The sequence below is a fragment of the Culex quinquefasciatus genome, chromosome 3 (assembly GCF_015732765.1).
Source record: "Culex quinquefasciatus strain JHB chromosome 3, VPISU_Cqui_1.0_pri_paternal, whole genome shotgun sequence".
NCBI lineage: Eukaryota > Metazoa > Arthropoda > Insecta > Diptera > Culicidae > Culex > Culex quinquefasciatus.
In genome coordinates, this window is record NC_051863.1 from 46769846 (window position 1) to 46791419 (window position 21574).

The 21574-nt window shown below is 36.7% G+C and overlaps 1 protein-coding gene across 1 annotated transcript in view; it reads right to left on the reverse strand.

Moving 5' to 3' along the window:
• The window catches only part of LOC6042057 (glucose dehydrogenase [FAD, quinone]), a 103295-nt gene that overhangs the window by 45310 nt on the left and 36411 nt on the right, over positions 1-21574 (reverse strand). The window contains exon 2 of the mRNA XM_038262731.1: positions 20874-20894. The gene's annotated coding sequence lies outside the window, so the exon portion shown is untranslated. The remainder of the gene's footprint in view (positions 1-20873; positions 20895-21574) is intronic.

The following is a 21574-nucleotide window of genomic DNA, read 5'->3' on the forward strand; positions in this document are numbered from 1 at the left end:
AGAGGTTCGTCGTCCCCAGCGTTGATCGTGTAAACTCTTCACAACAAGCATCCTGGGAAAATGCGGAAAACACGCGGTGAAAGCATTCCCCCTTGCCACCAGAGACGACAAAAGACGGCAAAGCTTTAAAGTTTCATCTCAGGGGATCGGTGCAAAAGGCCACACACACACAAATTGGCGGTGGGAGGAACTGTGTTGTGGAATCAAATACTTGCTTAACGCTACTTTGCCATTTTGTGGCCAGATGTTTGCCGATGGTATTTGATTTGTACACATTGGCATCGGCGGTCAATACCAGGCGGTGAGCAAAGTATTGATTAGGGTTTGGGGATTTCGGGTTGTGTTCGTCTTGGATTGTAGTGATTTTATGATTTTTATCATTTCAACAATTATGAAGCTCAACTGATTCATTATTGCGGCATGAGGAGTTCAAGAAAATTTGTTGTCAATATTTTTCATATTTTTTTAAAAGAAGAATAAGTTCATTAGTGTGGAATCGAGTAAGGGGTCATTCTGTGTCAACTGGGTACACTTTTGGACTCGACCTTCACCGATTAAGACCAAATTTGAAGAGAACGTTCATCTATCGATAGTTAACAGAAATCTCAAGTTTGGTGCCGATTGGGCCATCCCTCTTTCTTTGAAACCGCCCTTTTTTTGACGATTTTCTAAAAAACTTTTTATTCTTTTACTCGTAACTTTCCAACTATTAAACCAACAGACTTTCTTTTGTTTGCATTTTATAGAAAAATTGTCCAAGGAATTCATTAAAAATAAAATACCAACCCTCAAATGCCTTCCAATATTGTTTCTTTGCAGTTTATGGTTTAAAACGTGATTGTCACCCATTCCTTAGATTTATATTATTTTATTTGTTCACCATCGTGATTCCCGGACAATTTTACATGAGAATCAATGCATACAGTCATGCCTCGATTTAGCATCGCATATGGGAGACATTGATTAAAATCATATGAATGAGGAGTTCAAGTAAATCATCCAAACTTTAAAAAACATATTGTTATAATTACATAAAATACGTATTTTTTCTGTTTTTTGAAAATGCAATGAAAAAATACTCAAAGTTATTATTACAGTCCAGACTCGATTATCCGAAGGCCTCGGAAAATTGCACTTCGGATAATCGAAACTTCGGATAATCGAAACTTCGGATAATGGAATCACGAAAAAAATTGTTTTGGCTATTTTATTTTTGATTGTCGAGCTTGAGTATGATCCCTAAACAACGTTAAAGTGATTTAGAATTTTTATATCCAAGATGGCGGCCAATATGGCGGTGACGAAATATTGAAAAAATGCATTTTATTATTTAGGCCGTTGCAAATATTTTTCAAAGTTTATGTCCCTCGGTCCGGTCCCAAAGTCCGAAAAATTGAAATTACAAGCCTAGGTTTTAACATTTGGATGAAAAAATTATTTTAAAATGCTTTTTACAGGCCTACAGTTGCTTTCCAATCATTAGTTTTGAAAATATCGAGGTATTGACGGAATTATTTTTCCCAAAAAAAATTTTTGTATTGGTATTTCATGAAAATTTAAAATGTTTTCAAAGGAATTCAAACATGCTAAATATGATTATAAACGCGGGAAAATGCATTTTAACTAGTTTTCAGCTGGTTGAACTTTAATTTTCAATAAAATGTTGAAGTTTTTCGAAAAATATTTTTTTGCCCCCCGATTTTTCAGGCCAATTTTGAAGGGTGAGGGCGACATAAACTTTGAAAAATATTTGCAACGGCCTTAATAGGCAATCAAAAATTCATATTTGACAAAAATGGGGTCGCAGAGCTCGAATTTGATGTTTAAAACAAGAAAAAGAAAAAAAGGATTTCTTTTGTTTGTGATTCGATTATCCGAAGTCCCATAAAAACCTTCGAATAATCGAACTTCGGATAATAATCGAAACTTCGGATAATCGAGTCTGGACTGTATTGCAATATGGTATCGAATGATCGGGATTTTTGCATACATTTCGAAAGTAAAAACATATTGTTTTGAAAATACTCAAAATTTTCAGCAATCAAACCATCCACATTAACGACCCCCGGGTCTTTTGTGGTCTCTATTGCAAGTTTCTGCTCGAACCTAGGAGTCCGAAGGCTTGAATGGGGAGAGCACCCAAACCTCTTTTACTCCAAGGAACCTTCCACCCCAGTGTTTGAACTGACGACCTTTGGATTGTGAGTCCAACCGCCGCCAGCGATTCCACCGGAGTAGGAAAATTTTCATAAAACTACGTATTTTCGATAAAATACTCAAAATTTCAGTTTTTGCAATAAGGGTATCAAATATTCAAAAATTTCTAGAGTAATAACAAAAGTTTACGAAAATTCTCAAAATTTTCACACAACAACGTATTTTTGAAAAATACTCAAAATTTGAGTTTTTTTACAATGTTCGTATCAAATGATTAAAAATTTTCGTACATATCAAGAGATATAACACAAAGTTTTGAAAATACTCAAAATATTCACAAAACATCGGATATTCGAAAAAAAATACAAAAAAAAACATTTAACAGTTATAACAGAAGTATTGTGAACATTGTTAGTATTTTCAAAAACTTGTGTTTTTAATTTCGAAATGTATGCAAAAATCTTGATCATTTATATCCACATTGCAACAACAATAATTTAGCAATAACCGCTTGATTTTTTTTTGAAAATGCAAAAAAAAAACCCCACCATTAAAACAATGATGAAAATAACTGAAATTTTTAGTATTTTTTGGACAATACGTAATTATGTGAACAATTTGAGTATTTTCAAAAAAATGTTTAATTAGTTTCGAAATAAATGCAAAAATCCCGATCATTCAATACCCATGTTGCAATAACAATAATTTTGAGTATTCTTTCATTGCATTTAAAAAAAACAGGTAAAATACCGTAAATCGGGGTGACTTTGATATGATTTAATTTTTTTCGGAATATTTTCAAATTGGTACGGTTTGTTTTGAGATTATTATTTTTAAAACATGTTCTGGGGTGCCCTCACAAGGTCTATATACCATTTAAAAAAAAAGTTTTTTCAATAGCGTTTAAAAAAAATTACGTTCAAAAATCTTAGTTTGAATTCCGGGGTGACTTTGATAGTCATAGTTTTTCTTGTTCAAATCAGATTTAAGGTGTTCAAACTTTATTTTCACGTGAAATGTACCATGACTAAGGTTGCTTTTAAAGTTTTCAAGGAAAAAATCAATGTTTATATTTATTTAACTAAGTTTATAAGCTATTTAATAAAATACATTTTAGGTAAAACTGTTTAAAAGTCAGAATTGTGCATGAAATCGTTGAAACTTGTTTTGTTTATAAAATTGGTTCCTAAAATGAAGCTTAGATTGCTGATATTATTGTTTGCAGCGATAAAGCTTATTTTTCTGAGTACAATGAACCAATGTACGACCACAAAGAGTTTAAAATCGCATTTTAAAACAATTTTGAAAAATTAACCTCGCGGTCCTCCTTGCCAGAAAAGCTCCTACTTGACAGCTCGTTCCAAGGGGACCATAGTTGATCCATCAAAAAAAAAATGTTTACCTGCAAAAAAATAAAAATAAATTGCGTTAAAATGAAAAAAAGTGATCAGAAATGGTTTTCAATCGTGTTTTTACCGTTGTACATAAAAATTGACTCAGAGCTTTACCCAATAATCGATTAATATTGCATTCAAAATAGAATTAGAAGCAAAAATCAAAGGTTTTCATTTTATATGATTTTTTTTTAACTGAAAATGCCTATGAAGGAGAGATTTTTTATGAATGTTTCAAAAACACATAATATTTATTATTTACAAACGTTTTTTACCTTCTCCTAATGAAAAATTGTCCAAAGAATCCAAAAATGATATCCGTTGTCCGATTAAAAATCATGATCGTTGAGAAAAACATGTTACTTTGAGAAGATTTTAATGATCGAGGCGTGCAAAACCGGGGCATGACTGTATGTCAAACTAACCCAAACACGGGTCCCCCACAGACCGTTATTATGAAAAAAAAATTTCCACCCAAACCAATGATTGGACATGGTTCCTGGGACCATTCTGCACCTCTGGGCCGAGTTTCAAAATATTTGCCGGCAGAAATTTCGAATACGGTCAGTTTTAGTGTTTCGAGTAGAAATTAAGGAGAAATCACATGTAAAATGCGTAGGAAATGAGCAAAGTTTCAATGTTTCAACTCCAAAACATTAGTGGTCATGGTTTTACATGGTATTAACATGTAGCAGAATGATATAAAAACGATTTACAGCACTGACTTAGCCGGATTAAGCCTAAGTCAAGTGACTTAGGTATATAATTTACAAGTTTATACCTTAATATTAAAAAAAAATCTTACATCAAGGAATTTTAAGTCAAGAAAAACTAGATTGCACAAAAATAACTTAAAATGAGGTGACTTTGAGCCTAGGGGTGACATTGTACCAATAAACGCATAAAGATTGCTTTGATAAGCTTGAATTTTATGTTAATTTATTTATTTGTAGATGGATTAATTTGATCCATTTATGTTCCCACAAAGAAATTTGATGATATTGCTACGCAAATCTGCTTGCTCTGATTTAAAATTAAATTAATTAAAATAAATTTAAAATCTTCTGGAATCCTCCTAATTTGAAAATAATGCTCACATCTTTCAGTTCTGAATCAATACCTACTGAAATCAAATAAAACAATCAAAATAATAGGGAAACAATTTTTTTTACGTGGCAAGTTTGTGACATGGCAGTTACAATAAAATTGTTCTTTTTGTTTTAAATCGTTCACAAATTTCAACCTTGCGAATGAAATCCGGAGAGTACTCCAGCCACTAGCGTGCCCAGCTCTTTGAGGAAGGTGGGGCTATAATATGCACGTTTTGAAAAATACGTCATTTGTGGATACCCCCTGACCAAATTTAGAACAAATTTCTGTGGATGGTGGGGCAGTTGCCCCATGTTGCCCCACCCTGTGCACGCTAGTGACTCCAGCTATCATTTAGCTCATATATTTTTGTTGTCCTGTGTAATGATTATACTTAGCAAAAGTTTAATGACACAGGATTAATATTTTAAACCAACCAATTATTTTCCAACATTGCAGTTATCGTCATAAAATAAAATAACATTTCATAATTGAATAAAATAATGTTGATACACTCATAGTAAGGATTCAATAAAACATAATATTAATAATCAAGAACGTTCACTAATAATGTATTCATCAAAACAAATCCTACTTCTGCCCAATGTGAAAACACAATAAATCTTTTAACAAGCTTTGCATATCTTATTGAAACATGAAAATAGTACAGTTAAATATCAAATCAAATCAAATTGTTCGCTTTACAACATTACCAGCCAAACTGGGGCAGCAACTTTCTTTCACTGAATTTCAGTAAAAATTTACTGAAATCTGCACTACTGAATCTTCAGCAAGTTTTTCAGTAAATAGTAAATTGCTGAAACTTCAGTTTCCTGAAACCAATCAGGATGACAGATGGTTAACTGGATTTTCAGTAAGTTTGAAAATGTCAAAATGACGAAAGAAAAGCTGAATTTTCAGCAATCTAAAATCTGTCAAATAAAACTGAATTTTCAGTAATTATAAGCTGTCAAACTGAACTGAATTTTCAGTAAGCACGAATTGTCAAAAATACTGAATTTTCAGTAATTCTTTACTGTCAAACTGAACTGTGTCTTCAGTTAATCCGTATAGGCCTGGGTGAAACTGGAATCACTAAAATGGCCATAGCTCAGCGAACACTCAACCAATTGGCATACTTCTTTATTAGTTGAACTCGTCAGAATGTCTTTTTTCCAAAAATGACCCGCAGAACCCGGAAATGTTCCGGTGGCCGGAGATATTCCGATGGGTCGCTGGATCAAAGTGGGTCAAAAATTGCCATTTTTGGGTCCCTCATAATTTTTTTTACAGAACTCTTGGGAAAAATAAAAAAACGATCTTTGTTCTAACCGCAGACAGTGCTGACCGTGGATATTGAACCACCGTGGATTTTCCGGATTGAACGGGCAGGTTTCCTACCCCGAGGACGCGGATAAAATCTCAACTTACAACGGCACGCTTCCAGAACAAACTAAAATGGCGACCAAATAGACTGGCAGAGCAAATGTCAGAAACATAAATAGACTGGCAGCAATGTTACTGATTTTCAGTAAATTTGATACGGTTTACTGATTTTCAGTAATTCCAAAAGACTAATGCTGAATTTCAGTAAAAATAGGATTACTGAAAATTTTCAGTAAACTTATTTACTGAAAACGAACATCAGAATTTGGTGTGCACGTTCAACACTCTAACACCGAAACCGGTATAGTTAAGTATGCACAGGCGATGTAAGTTTTCAATGTGACTTGTGTCCTTAACCCTTGGCGGGGTCAAACGGTAAGGCTTACGAAACTAAAGCTTTATCTATTTTTTTTAGTGTTTCTTAGTTATTGAACTTTTTATGCCAGAGAACAACATAATCTTAGAATAATATTTGCAACGATTATACTTTGCAATTCAAGCTTATCGAGCTTGTTGTTAAGCTATCTGGCTATTATAAAATCGTTAAATTTGGTACAATGTCACCCCTAGGCTCAAAGTCACCCCAGTTTAAGTTATTTTTGTGCAATCTAGTTTTCATTGACTTAAAATTCCTTGATGTAGGAGTTTTTTTTTAAATATTAAGGTATAAACTTGTAAATTATATACCTAAGTCACTTGACTTAGGCTTAATCCGGCTAAGTCAGTGCTGTAAATCGTTTTTATATCATTCTGCTACATGTTAATACAATGTAAAACCATGATCACTAATGTTTTGGAGTTAAAACATTGAAACTTTGCTCATTTCCTACGCATTTTACATGTGATTTCTCCTTAATTTCTACTCGAAACACTAAAACTGACCGTATTCGAAATTTCTGCCGGCAAATATTTTGAAACTCGGCCCAGAGGTGCAGAATGGTCCCAGGAACCATGTCCAATCATTGGTTTGGGTGGAAATTTTTTTTTCATAATAACGGTCTGTGGGGGACCCGTGCCAAACCATTGCTAAGAAACAATCCTTCAAAATATAAAATTGAATTTTTCTTTGGGTAATTCTCCGCCAACTCACACAGCAGTTGCCCCGACCCCACTTCGATTTGCGTGAAGCTCGTGACGGAGGGGCGGTACGACCCCTTTTATTTTTGAATATACGAAAAAGAGGAGTTTTTCAATAACTTGCACGACATAAACTTTGAAAAATATTTGCAATGGCCAAAGGTAATATTCAGCGCAATAACATTATTTCTTCAAATATGATGCAAAATCCCATAAATAAGGTTGTATTTGGACTCCTCTAGCTGTAATAATTAATCAGTTGGCGAAAATCTCCAGCTGAATTCTCGCCACCGTCTCCGCAATCGTCGATCCCGGAGTTTGCATTATTTACAAATTCAGTTGATTACCGCTTATTGATTACTCGTGACCGCGGGGTCATTTTCGCGTTTGTCTGGGGCGACTTGCAAACACCGGAGCTAGCTGCAGTTGCCGCCGTTGCACGTGTGTGTGTGTGTGTCCGCACGGCATTTCGTTGATGATTTATTGGTTTTTCATTGAACGGGTGGAAGTTGGCGCACTGATCCGGAGGTTCATGTTTTTTTTTTGCTGATTCTGACGGGTGGTTTTTTCTCCCCGCTAGTGAAACATAGTTGAAATGTTGGACAGATGGAAGAGTTGGGAAAAAATCATGTATCAATCAGAACAGAAATGGCAATCAACGTAGTAAGCACTTAAACTCGATGACATATTGCTGTTTTTTTTTCACAAACGATGCCGTTGGGAGTTGAGGCGGAAGATTGGGTTGGAAAAATCGAGTTTTGAACTAGGGCGATATTCATTGTTAGTTTGGAAATTAGAGGCAAAAGATTTTAGAGCAAGGAATTGAGAATTCGGTATAATACTTTTGGTTTGAGAAATAGTACCTAAATTATATGATGTACAAGGTTTATGTTTAAGGAAATAGTATTTGAAATCAAGGGAATAGATGGATTGCTTTGCAATTACAATTCTGGAATAAGAAGTTAAAAGTATTTTTCTAGTGAGATTAAAAGTTTTAAAAAGGAATTAACTCTCAAATTTATTTGCAGTCGCGAATGATTTTTTTTAGTTCACTTTCAAATATCACCCTAAAACTATTCACACTACTCACACGCCCGCTCTGAACTTCCCCAATCGATAAGCTGTTATTCAATATTGAGGCGGAAAATTGGCGGCCAATCGTTCTCAGCGTAGAACATCTCCCGAACCCCCTGCCCACACTCGGAAGTCAGCCACGTTACGCTCGACAGGCTCATAAATAGTTCAACTTTGTTATCACCCAGTCAACCTCCCACCACCCCCCTCCCCCTGGTAGGTGCTACTGCTGGGTGAGGGAAGGGAAGTTGTCTAAGCGGTAGTCGTCTGTGAAAAAGCAAAACACCACTCGCTTCATTGCCTTCGCCATCGTCTGTGAAAACAGCACTTCAGACCCCCTTTCCCCCCTTACTTCGAGCAACCACCCTGGAGGTAATAACCAGCTGAGAGTTTTGGGGGAAGGGGGAGGGGGTGGACACATGTAGTCTTCTTTCTCCATTTTCCAGTTGGTTACATTTTGGTTGAAAGTGAAACGTTTCTTGGCAGAACCAAGTGACTCCAAGTCAACAGGGGGGGGGGTGGTCGTAACATCTGCCAGAGACACCACTGCTGGCCCAAGGGAAGGACTGGGTGTGCTCCAGGAATTGGATTTTCTAGGTTGACCACTGCAGCAGTGCTGGAAATAGAATTTGTGGCAGGAGTTGGAGTCTAATTTAATTTGAAATTTGTTGCCAATATTGTATGTGTTGATTACTGCAGTTTCGCAAAACGTTGAGGTTTAATTGAGTTTGTGGTGTGATTATAAACAGAAAAACCATTTCTAACCATCAAGCGTCATTTAATAAGACCAGGAAATTCTACGATACCAATTCCAATTATGTTTACAAAAAACGTAAACATTTTCTTGGAAGTATCCGCTCGCCCACATCCCCACAGGCAATAAAATTTTATCAACTCAGCAATTCTTCCAGGAAGGATCCAAATGATGATTTATAGCCATAATCTACTTACGATCAACGATTTCCACACTACCACAGAACACAGAACAGTCCAAACTCAACTCCTGTTATTTACAATCATCGTCGTTGGTTCATTCTTTCCCTCTGTTAATCTAACGTCTAGTCGTTTGTTACTTTGACATTTTTTTTTCTGTTGGCCCAATTTCCAAACGAAAACTTGGCAAATTTGTGACCCCACCGCCGTAACCTTTCATTGGTGGGTGAACCGAACCGTGTCATTTCAAGCTGCCCCGGTCTGTATTTTTGCTGGCCGGGCCCTGGTAACGATTGAGTGTCCGTATTTTGTCTGGAGAGTTTTTTGCTATTGCTCGACTACAGGGATGCTGTTATTGGCCGATTGGAATGTGGTTTAAAATATTTCACTAAACATATTTTAAAAATGCTTTACAAAACATGAAATACTTTAATTTTAAATTGAGCTTTTTTTTTACATTTTTCATCAAAAAATTTCTACAGTGTATTAGAAAAGATAAGCAGTTCTAACAGATTTCGGTCTTTCGATTTTTTTTGGTATTTTTTAACTTTTTAACTTTTTAACTTTTTTAACTTTTTTGGTGCCTTCGGTATGCCCAAAGAAGCCATTTTGCATCATAAGTTTGTCCATATAATTTTCCTTACAAATTTGGCTGCTGTCCATACATAAATGATGCATGAAAATTCAAAAATCTGTATCTTTTGAAGGTATTTTATGATCGATTTGATGTCTTCAGCAAAGTTGTAGGTATGCATACGGACTACAGGGAAAAAAATATTTATACAAGGTGAAAATTTTTTTGGTTATTTTTTATTTTACTTTTTGTCACTTAAACTAGATTTGCAAAACAACACTATTTTTATATTTTTTTCGAATACCAACTTTTCAGAAATTTCCAGGTTGTGCAAAAAATTTTTGACCGAGTTATGAATTCGTGTTCGTTTGAAATTTTGATAAAGTGCACCGTTTTCAAGTTAAAGCCATTTTTGAGTAACATTTTTGAAAAAGTCGCAGTTTTTCATTTTTTTTAATTAGTGCACATGTTTGCCCACTTTTGCAATCGGACCATTAGTGAGTGTTTGAGTGAGTTTGAGTGAGACTTTGTAAACATCAATTTTCATGTTTTTAAACACTTGCATTGCAATATCTCAGCAACTAAGGGCCGTATCAACAAAGTTCCAAAAAGCAAAATATAGAGAATTTTCTCATTTTTTCAAAATATTTTTTTCAAAAAGTGGGCAAACATGTGTAATATTTTTGAAAAAATTAAAAACTGCGACTATTTTTTCAAAAGTTACCGGAAAATGGCCTTAACTTGAAAACAATGCACTTTATCAAAATTTCACAAAAGTACTTTTTGATTACAAATTTGGTTTTACATCGAAAAATGAAGTTGAAAAATTTTTGCGACCGATATTTCGATTTTTTGAAAAATCAGTTTTGATTTAAATATTCATAACTCGGTCAAAGATTGTTTTGCACAACCTGGAAATTTCTGATAAGTTGGCATTTGATGTCCTCTAAAACTGATCAAAAACGAAAAAAAAAAAAAAACTGAAAATAGTGTGTTTTGCAAATCAAGTTTTTGTGACAAAAAGTGTAATAAAAATTCACCAATTTTTTTTACCGTGTATTATTTTTTTTCAGTGTATTCCATATCCATACCTACAACTTTGCTGAAGACACCAAATCGATCAAAAAATTCCTTCAAAAGATACAGATTTTTGAATTTTCATACATCGTTTTTGTATGGAAAGCTGCCAAATTTGTATGGAAAATTCTATGGACAAAGTAATGATGCAAAATGGCTTCTTTGGGCATACCGAAGTCACCAAAAAAGTTTCAGTCGGATTAAAAAAATACAAAAAAAATCGAATGATCGAAATCTGAGAGAACTGCTCATAAGGGTTTTATAACAATTGATGTTATCATAACAAAATTGGTAATGGTCTGATACAGTCAAACCTCTTTTTACGCGAATTTTGGTTCTCGCGTAAAAAAAAATCGCGTAAAAAAAGTTCGCGTTATTTTGAATTTTTCGCGTAAAAAAAGTTCGCGCTATTTTGAATTTCTCGCGCAAAAAGAGTTTTCAGTATTTTTTAGTTTTATAAAGTATTATATTTTTTAATAATAATAATGTAATTCCGGGTTATTCAAATAGCTACAGTGACCTGCGTTGTATATTCTACAGCATGTTGGGATGTTCTGGGTTATCCAAGAACTTCCGGAAGTAATGAAGATTATCTACCTGTTCAACAAGGGTCTGTACCAGTGTATCCACCATCGTAATAATTGCAGGTAGCTTCCGTGACCTACGATGGTTACCTTGTGATCTGTTAGAATGTACTAGGTCATCCAAGAACTCCCGGAAGTTATGGCCTGGATATATACCTGATCAACGGGGATCTGTATGCCCATATTAACCATCGGTATAGCTTCAGATAGCTTCAGTGGACCACGATGGACATTCTGTGGCATGTTGGATTGTTTTGGGTCATCCAGGAACTCTCGGATGTCATGGCCAGGATATCTACCGGATCAACGTGGGTCTATATGGGTGAATTAACCATCGATATAGCTTCAGATAGCTTCAGTGGACCACGATGGACATCTTGTGGCATGTTCGATTGTTTTGGGTCATCCAGGAACTCCCGGAAGTCATGGCCAGGATATCTACCGGATCAACGGGGATATGTATGGGTGAATTAACCATCGGTATAGCTTCAGATAGCTTCAGTGGACCACGATGGACACTCTGCGGCATGTTGGATTGTTTTGGGTCATCCAGGAACTCCCGGATGTCATGGCCTGGATATCTACCGGATCAACGGGGGTCTATATGGGTGATAACCATCGATATAGCTTCAGATAGCTTCAGTGGACCACGATGGACATCCTGTGGCATGTTCAATTGTTTTGGGTCATCCAGGAACTCCCGGAAGTCATGGCCAGGATATCTATCTGTTCAACGGGTGTTTGTACCGGTGTATCCACCATCGATATAGCTTCAGGTAGCTTCAGTGAGCCACGATGGACTCTCTACGATCTGTTAGAATGTACGAGGTCATCAAGGAACTCCCGGAAGTCATGGCCTGGATGTCTACCTGATCAACGGGGTCTGTATGACTATATTAACCATCGGTATAGCTTCAGGTAGCTTCAGCGGACCACGATGAACACTCTGCGGCATGTTGGATTGTTTTGGGTCATCCAGGAACTCCCGGATGTCATGGCCTGGATATCTACCGGATCAACGGGGGTCAATATGGGTGAATTAACCATCGATATAGCTTCAGATAGCTTCAGTGGACCACGATGGACATCCTGTGGCATGTTCAATTGTTTTGGGTCATCCAGGAACTCCCGGAAGTCATGGCCAGGATATCTATCTGTTCAACGGGTGTTTGTACCGGTGTATCCACCATCGATATAGCTTCAGGTAGCTTCAGTGAGCCACGATGGACTCTCTGCGATCTGTTAGAATGTACGAGGTCATCCAGGAACTCCCGGAAGTCACGGCCTGGATGTCTACCTGATCAACGGGGGTCTGTATGGCTATATTAACCATCGGTATAGCTTCAGGTAGCTTCAGCGGACCACGATGAACACTCTGCGGCATGTTGGATTGTTTTGGGTCATCCAGGAACTCTCGGATGTCATGGCCAGGATATCTACCGGATCAACGGGGGTCTATATGGGTGAATTAACCATCGATATAGCTTCAGATAGCTTCAGTGGACCACGATGGACATCCTGTGGCATGTTCAATTGTTTTGGGTCATCCAGGAACTCCCGGAAGTCATGGCCTGGATATCTGCTGGATCAACGGGAGTCTATATGGGTGAATTAACCATCGGTTTAGCTTCAGATAGCTTCAGCGGACCACGATGGACACTCTGCGGCATGTTGGATTGTTTTGGGTCATCCAGGAACTCCCGGATGTCATGGCCTGGATATCTACCGGATCAACGGGGGTCTATATGGGTGAATTAACCATCGGTATAGCTTCAGGTAGCTTCAGTGAGCCACGATGGACTCTCTGCGATCTGTTAGAATGTACGAGGTCATCCAAAAACTCCCGGAATCATGGCCTGGATATCTACCTGTTCAACGGGGGTGTGTATGGCCATATTAACCAGCGGTATAGCTTCAGGTAGCTTCAGTCGACCACGGTGGACACTCTGTGGCTTGTTGGATTGTTTTGGGTCATCCAGGAACTCTCGGAAGTTATGGCCTGGATATCTACCTGATCAACGCATAAATGTCCCATTAGAACTAGCATTCGTATTTGAGGACGAGTTCCTGGATGTCTCTACACAATCTAACATGTCACAAATTGTCCATCGTGGGCCACTTAAGGTACCTGAAGCTATATCGATGATTAATTCACCCATATAGACCCCCGTTGATCCGGTAGATATCCAGGCCATGACATCCGGGAGTTCCTGGATGACCCAAAACAATCCAACATGCCGCAGAGTGTCCATCGTGGTCCGCTGAAGCTATCTGAAGCTAAACCGATGGTTATTTCACCCATACAGACTCCCGTTGATCCAGCATATATCCAGGCCATAACTTCCGGGAGTTCTTGGATGACCCAAAACAATCCAACATGCCACAGGATGTCCATCGTGGTCCACTGAAGCTATCTGAAGCTATACCGATAGTTTATTCACCCATATAGACCCCCGTTGATCCGGTAGATATCCAGGCCATGACATCCGGGAGTTCCTGGATGACCCAAAACAATCCAACATGCCGCAGAGTGTCCATCGTGGTCCGCTGAAGCTATCTGAAGCTAAACCGATGGTTAATTCACCCATATAGACCCCGTTGATCCAGCAGATATCCAGGCCATAACTTCCGGGAGTTCTTGGATGACCCAAAACAATCCAACATGCCACAGGATGTCCATCGTGGTCCACTGAAGCTATCTGAAGCTATACCGATAGTTTATTCACCCATATAGACCCCCGTTGATCCGGTAGATATCCAGGCCATGACATCCGGGAGTTCCTGGATGACCCAAAACAATCAACATGCCGCAGAGTGTTCATCGTGGTCCGCTGAAGCTACCTGAAGCTATACCGATGGTTAATATAGCCATACAGACCCCCGTTGATCAGGTAGATATCCAGGCCATGACTTCCGGGAGTTCCTGGATGACCTCGTACATTCTAACAGATCGCAGAGAGTCCATCGTGGTCCGCTGAAGCTACCTGAAGCTATACCGATGGTTAATATGGGCATACAGACCCCCGTTGATCAGGTAGATATCCAGGCCATGACATCTGGGAGTTCCTGGATGACCTCGTACATTCTAACAGATCGCAGAGAGTCCATCGTGGTCCGCTGAAGCTACCTGAAGCTATACCGATGGTTAATATAGCCATATAGACTCCCGTTGATCAGGTAGATATCCAGGTCATGACTTCCGGGAGTTCCTGAATGACCTCGTACATTCTAACAGATCGCAGAGAGTCCATTGTGGTCCGCTGAAGCTACCTGAAGCTATACTGATGGTTAATATAGCCATACAGACCCCCGTTGATTAGGTAGATATCCAGGCCATGACTTCCGGAAGTTCCTGGATAACCTCGTACATTCTAACAGATCGCAGAGAGTCCATCGTGGCTCACTGAAGCTACCTGAAGCTATATCGATGGTGGATACACCGGTACAAACACCCGTTGAACAGATAGATATTCTATTCGTGACTTCCGGATGTTCTTAGTTGTCCAGAACATCCCAATATGATGTGGAGTATACCGAAGCTACTGATGGTAAAAACCTTGATTGTGGTTCCCGTTGAACAGGAAGATATGACCATAATGGTTAAGACTTCCGACAGTTTAGAATCGGACCGCGTTATTTTGAATTCTTCGCGTAAATAAAACCGCGTAAAAAAAATTTCGCGTAAAAGGAGGTCGCGTAAAAAGAGGTTTGACTGTATTGGTTGAAAGCCAAAACAACTTTGAAATAACATTTTTTGCTGTGGAAGAATAACTCCAAGTTGTTAAAATAACAAAAAAATAATAACAAAGATTTGTTCGAAGAATAACTAAAAATGATATTAGTCTTCCAATAACAACCCATAACGAAAAAATCATAACAACAAGTAACAAATTTTGTTATAAATAACATCAAATGTCATGGGCCTAGTATTTTCAAAAATCAAAAAAATTATTCCCAAGTTATTTCCGTCTACTCGGGATTTCAATTATTTAAAACCTGAATCTTATAACAGATATTTTGGTATTTTCTTCAAAGTTTGTGGAATTGGCAAGCTTGCTAACTTGGTAATACCCAAAAAATATTCTGAAAAGTTAAAATTCCTGTTTCACCTTAAGATGTGTTTTCCCGAATTGCCTTGCACGACTTGTACTGAAAAATCTTCATTTTTTTCACTTGTTTATTAATCATCATTATAAGGGTTTGCATTTTTTGTTTTCTGTAATTTCGGCGCTTTAAAATTCGTAGATTGTGAGATAAATGTTTGACAAAAACATTTTACCAAATTTTCACTCGTATTTTTTAGGTTTTCATCAATTTAAAATAAATAATGTTTTTTTTTAGATATTTTCAAAATAAATCTACGAAACGATTACGAAATATTAATAAGAATACAATTTCACTAAATTCCACCAACATTTTTTCCAAGATATGTCCAAAACAAAAAGGACCCAAAGCATCTGGACCAAAGTACAGTCTTACCATAAGGGCCAAAAAGTGGTTTGAGGAGGGTTCTCCCTTGATGAAGAGGGTTCTGGGTACATAACACAAAGAGACATGAACATACACACAGATGCTTACACTCACCCACTCACACGTCAAGTGGACCTTTATGTCTTCTGTTTTGTTTTTTTTTTTGGGATGTACCATATTTTCACTGTAATTTGGGTGGGATTTTCGAAGAAAGTGACCATTTGTGTGTGTGAGTGTGTGCCACACAGATGGGGTAAAAATGGAGGATTTAAATTACACCCCAACAATGTAGCTGTGGCCTAAGATTGAAAGATAATATCGACGTCGTCGTGCTATCTTTTTGCACCCGCCATTTTGACGTTCCGAGAAAAACGCGTTGTAATGTTTTACCTTGAATAAACAAAAACGAGAGCACGCAATATAAACAATAACAAACACGTTTTGTTTAGCTGACCATTCTGTGCATTGTCCCGAAGTTTGGTTGAAGTTGGTTGCTGGAGTCCCGAGTTATAAAAATGTTTACGGTAGTCTAACTTGTACGTGCGTCAAACGCATCCTGACATGAAATCCCTTTGGCCTTTTGTCACACTTACATCAATTTTCAGGGAGTGACAAGATAGCACGACAAAATTGAAACTACTTTTATATGGAAAGTGACTAACATTTTCGGAGCTTTTTTGGTTTCCATTGAATATCTCAGGATTGAAATCGAATTTTGGGGATCTGTGAAGGTCATCTGGCATTGTTAGATGCACAAAAAAAGCGTTCTTAACTCAATTTGGCCCAAAATGCACGTACGACAAGTTAGCACGATGGCGACGATGTGATATATTTTAGATGCAAACATAAAAAACGCAAGTTTTTATTTTATTTATGTCCAGAAGAAATAATTTTGTGAGAGTTGGATCTGGTCTTACTAACCTTTTACAAAACTGATACGCAAGCTTCAAACAAGTCCTAACAAGCTACAACAACTACAGCTTGAATGCATAATTGTAACGAAACGGTTACACCAATAGATAAGAAACATTATGAAGTACAATATAGCGACACAGTTAAAAAAAATAAAATAATTTTTCAAGTTCAGGAACACTAAAAGTTTGTTCCATAAAGTCAAATTATACGTTTCTATTGAATCAAATATAATATTCATGTAACCAATTTTACTTTCAATTTTCCATGAAAAAAATCGCACACTTCCTACCGTGTATGCTCACGTGCAAAACTGCTCAAACACGTTTGTGGGAAAAAAAGAATGGCAAACATGTGAGTGTGTTTTCATCCATCTTCAAATGCAAATGCTTGAGCAGTGCTCGTTTTATTTCGGGGTTACACGTGGCTAGGGTGGCTCACAGATGTATGAAATATCAGCAATTCCTCACGAAAACAGCATGATTCGAAAAAAAAAATTCTCCGATCGAGCTCAATTTTTTTCTGGGGGATCCTTGGCTGAAATAATTAAACCCGTATTTTTTTGTTTGGCCATTAGGGTGACGTACGCCGTGTTAGGGTGGTTCGAAAAATGGCAATTTTTGTCGATTTTCGCAAAAACAACTTTTTTCAAAAACATTATATCTCCGCGCTATTTCATCCGATTTTAGCTGTCTTAGACGCAAAAGGAAGGTGATTAGTTTGGCTATTTGGAAAAAATAGTAAGAAGTTTCAAAAATCTAGCTTAACATTTGAAAAGGTTGAATGAAAACACAAAATGCTGTTTTGAAGGTTTTGGGACCAAAGAGCCTTTGTCCGAAAATATTTTTATCGGATTCCTCGGAAATTTTCTCAATCCATATCAAAAAATGGTGAAGTTATGATCTCGATACTCTGAGATACGATTTTTCGAAAATAAAAACTGGATTTTTCGACGCGCCACGCGCAAAAATGGGAAAATTACGAAAACGGAAAAATGACGAAAACGCGAAAAAATCTACTTTTTTCACTAAAACTGCGATAACTTTAAAATTTCAGCGATGACCTATACATGTTAGGGTACCAACATTTTTTTAATTAAAAGACGCAACTTTTGGTACCCTAACATGTATAGGTCATCGCTGACATTTTAAATTTATCGCAGTTTTAGTGAAAAAAGTCGTTTTTTCCCGTTTTCGTAATTTTCCCATTTTTGCGCGTGGCGCGTCGAAAAATCCAGTTTTTATTTTCAAAAAATCGTATCTCAGAGTATCAAAAACATAACTTCACCATTTTTTGATATGTTATGTTAAATTTTCCGAGGAATCCGATAAAAATATTTTCAGACATAGGCTCTTTGGTCCGGTCTCGGGACCGGCATTTTAAGTTTTCATACGACCTTTTCAAATGTTAAGCTAGATTTTTGAACCTTCTTACTATTTTTTCCAAATAGCCAAACTAATCACCTTTATTTTGCGTCTAGGACAGCTAAAATCGGATGAAATGACGCGGAGATATGACTTTTTGAAAAAAGTGGTTTTTGCGAAAATCGACGAAAATTGTCATTTTTCGAACCACCCTAACACGGCGTAGGTCACCCTAATGGCCAAACAAAAAAATACGGGTTTAATTATTTCGGCCAAGGATCCCCCAGAAAAAAATTGAGCTCGATCGGAGATTTTTTTTTCGAATCATGCTGTTTTCGTGAGGAATTGCTGATATATTTAGAGATTTTTTTTGAAAAGGTCATATAAACATATGGAAAGTAATAGCTTATATGTGCTTTAAAAACTCTAACATATGAAGGTTTAAACACAGAAACTCGCCTAGACATGAGGTATAGTGGTAAAAAAGTTAAATTTTTGCATGGTTGAAAATTTTTATAGTTGAATATTATCTCTTTTTAGAGTAATTTTCATAAAATAACGTGTGAAAAATAAAAAAAAAAAACGAAAAAATGATATGATATTGTTGCTGTTGCTAGTTTCTGATATAAATTTAAACTTTTTTCAAACAAAATCAGTTACCATTCCGAGATGTAAAATTACAATTATTGATTTCAAATCAATTAAAAAGCAGCAAATCTCATTCATAAATTTCGAACAAGTTTAATGTCAGGAATTGGCAAACTAATTTGTTTTTCTAGCGATTTTTTAAGACCACACTATGGCACTTAGCCCATACCGTGAGCAGCGCTACATTTGCATACGACGTTCAACGGTCTCTTTACATTTGGGTGCCCTTTTCAGTGCAAGTGCAAATTATACAATGCAAAAAAGCTCGCTCCGCTCAATGAAAAGTGGGTAAACTTTATCACACACTTTTGGTGAGCAAACTTCAAGATGGCTCTCATGATTTGTTTTTTTTTTTGTGGTTTTGATATTTGAATTTAATTAGTAATAAATAGTTTGGAATCTTAAGATCTGTAAACACAATTTTGTTTTTTCAAAAAGATATAATTAAATTAAAAAAAACGTCAAACAGGCAAGGCAACGAATTTTGCAAAAAATAACCTTGAATATTAAAATCATCAGATTTATATGGAAAATTGAATCGCTTAGCGCAAAGTGAGGACTAAATTAATCGATCCTAAACTTTGGGGAGTTATTTAGGACCCCAAAAGGAATGTTCTGTGCTCACTAAATTTGGACAACTTTATTTTTTCCATATAACCATATTACACCCTATTGCAACATGCACTTTTGCAAATTACTGATGTGTTTGATAAAAATGTTTAATTACAGAAATTTGTATGTGATTTTACATTTACTCTGATATTCGTACATCAAATAGATTCTGCCGAAGTATTTACTGAATCAAAATGAGAAAATTTTGATGGTCTAAAAATGCTCACAAAAATCTGAACTAATGAATTTCCATATAATTTTTGTATAACTTTTCAATTTAAGAAAAAAAAAATAATTGTCATTAATGACAAATAATTTCGATCACATCCACGATATCTCTTTGCCAGAACCTTCCTCTCATTAGGCGACCGACCATCCAATCATAGAACTAGGTCAACCGTGCGCCTTGATTCGTCGCCATTACTTCCTCTAATCTCGGCCTAAACGCTTCGCCGAGCACATGTCCTTCGCGAGCCGCCAGAGCTTTATTATGTCATTAAAACAAGGCGGAGAAGCGCTTTCCGCGTGTGATTGTCGCATTTGATGTTGGGCTGCCGTTCGCTGCTGCATATTGTGGGTTTGAATTACAACTGATGTTTTGTACTGAAGGTGGGGGTGGATGCATCGACGACGATCAACGACGAACGTCACGAATAGCTGCCAATTGTAACGGCATGTAATTTTGCTACACTTGGGATCTCTTTAAATTTTGAAATTTTATCTGACTTTATACATTTTATATATAAAAAAATTAAAGCGTGGTCAATGATGACCCTTTTAATATTTTTTTTTTAAATCAAAAAAAAAAATCTAGAGGAGATAAAAGAAACTTCATACAAGATCAATTCAAAACCGTCTATTTTAATGCAACTGAGTGCACTATAACAAGTTTGCACCGTCAACTAACGCTAACGATAGTGAACTTGGGTTCAGGCCTTAATCGGTTTGGGGGGTGGAGCGAGGCTTTTAAAATAATAAATTAGATAATTTGCCACCCGAGTTTATGGGATTGTTCCACGGTTGACGGCAATGTTGCTGTGGTGCAGCATAATTTCCTAGTGGGAACTCCATTCCGACGTTCCAGCAGGACGGGTTGCACAACGGCACTATTGACTCATTGGAGGTGACAAATAAGCCACGGCTACTGTCACGCGGTTAAGTCTCGCGAGCGTCTGAACCGGCAATTATTTGTCATCGCGCGCGCCTCCGTCATTAAGTCAATGGGCTTTGCTCTACGTCTGGTGTTAGATCTGGCAGTGTAGTTAAAGTCGAGGAATTACCGAGGTGCGATTAGCTGGTTACGATTGTCTACGCACTGACCGCGCGGAATGCTCGTCGTCGTCAGGTATTGGTTACCGGATAGTTTGGTTACATGGAACAGGTTGGAGGACATGTCGGAAATGAAAGCGCCTTTTTTCTTCGTTTAATTGACTTGTTTGTCTGTGGTGCCATGGGAAACGATCCGTTCTGGGGCTGACAATGTTGTTATGTGGAGCATGAATTGATTGAGGAGATCACTTACCTATTTATTTGTTAATAATTTCTGAAAAAGAAGAAAAAAATCAAATTAATTTTTCAAAATTAAATTGCAATACAATTTGTTTAATCACCGGTATCATCGATTAACTCTGGTTTAAGTCAATGAACATAAAACGAACTTAACGAAAATTTCTAGAGTTTTTTTTAAAGGTCCTATGAACTATTGTCTTTCAGATGTTTATAGGACCAATTTAAAACAAAATTAGAAAAAAATGCAATGACCAAAACAATTTTAACAATTTTGAATTTTAAAGATTTCAAAAAGCTAAAGGCTAAAGAAACGATCAAAATATCATTAAAAATAAACGTTATTAATTAAATGTATAATACTTGATAAAAATTATGAACATCGTTTTGGTAATGTTTAAAGGCCTTTAGAATGCTTGGTGAAATTGGAATTGATGACTAGTGAGAAGTGAATGTTAAAATATAAACAAATAGGCCGTTAAAAATATGTTTTGAATGTTACTTAATCCACCCTTTGGTGGTTGATACAAAAAAATAAAAATAAGATAAATACTCATGACATAAGACATAATTGTAAAATAATTAAAAGTCATGATTCATAGAAAAGATCTTTCGATAAGCCATCCAGAGCTGGGTTGCATGATAGATCCAAACATCATTTTAATCCAAATTTCAGAGATCTGTTCCCAAAAAAGTCTTTACCTAAATCTTATCAAA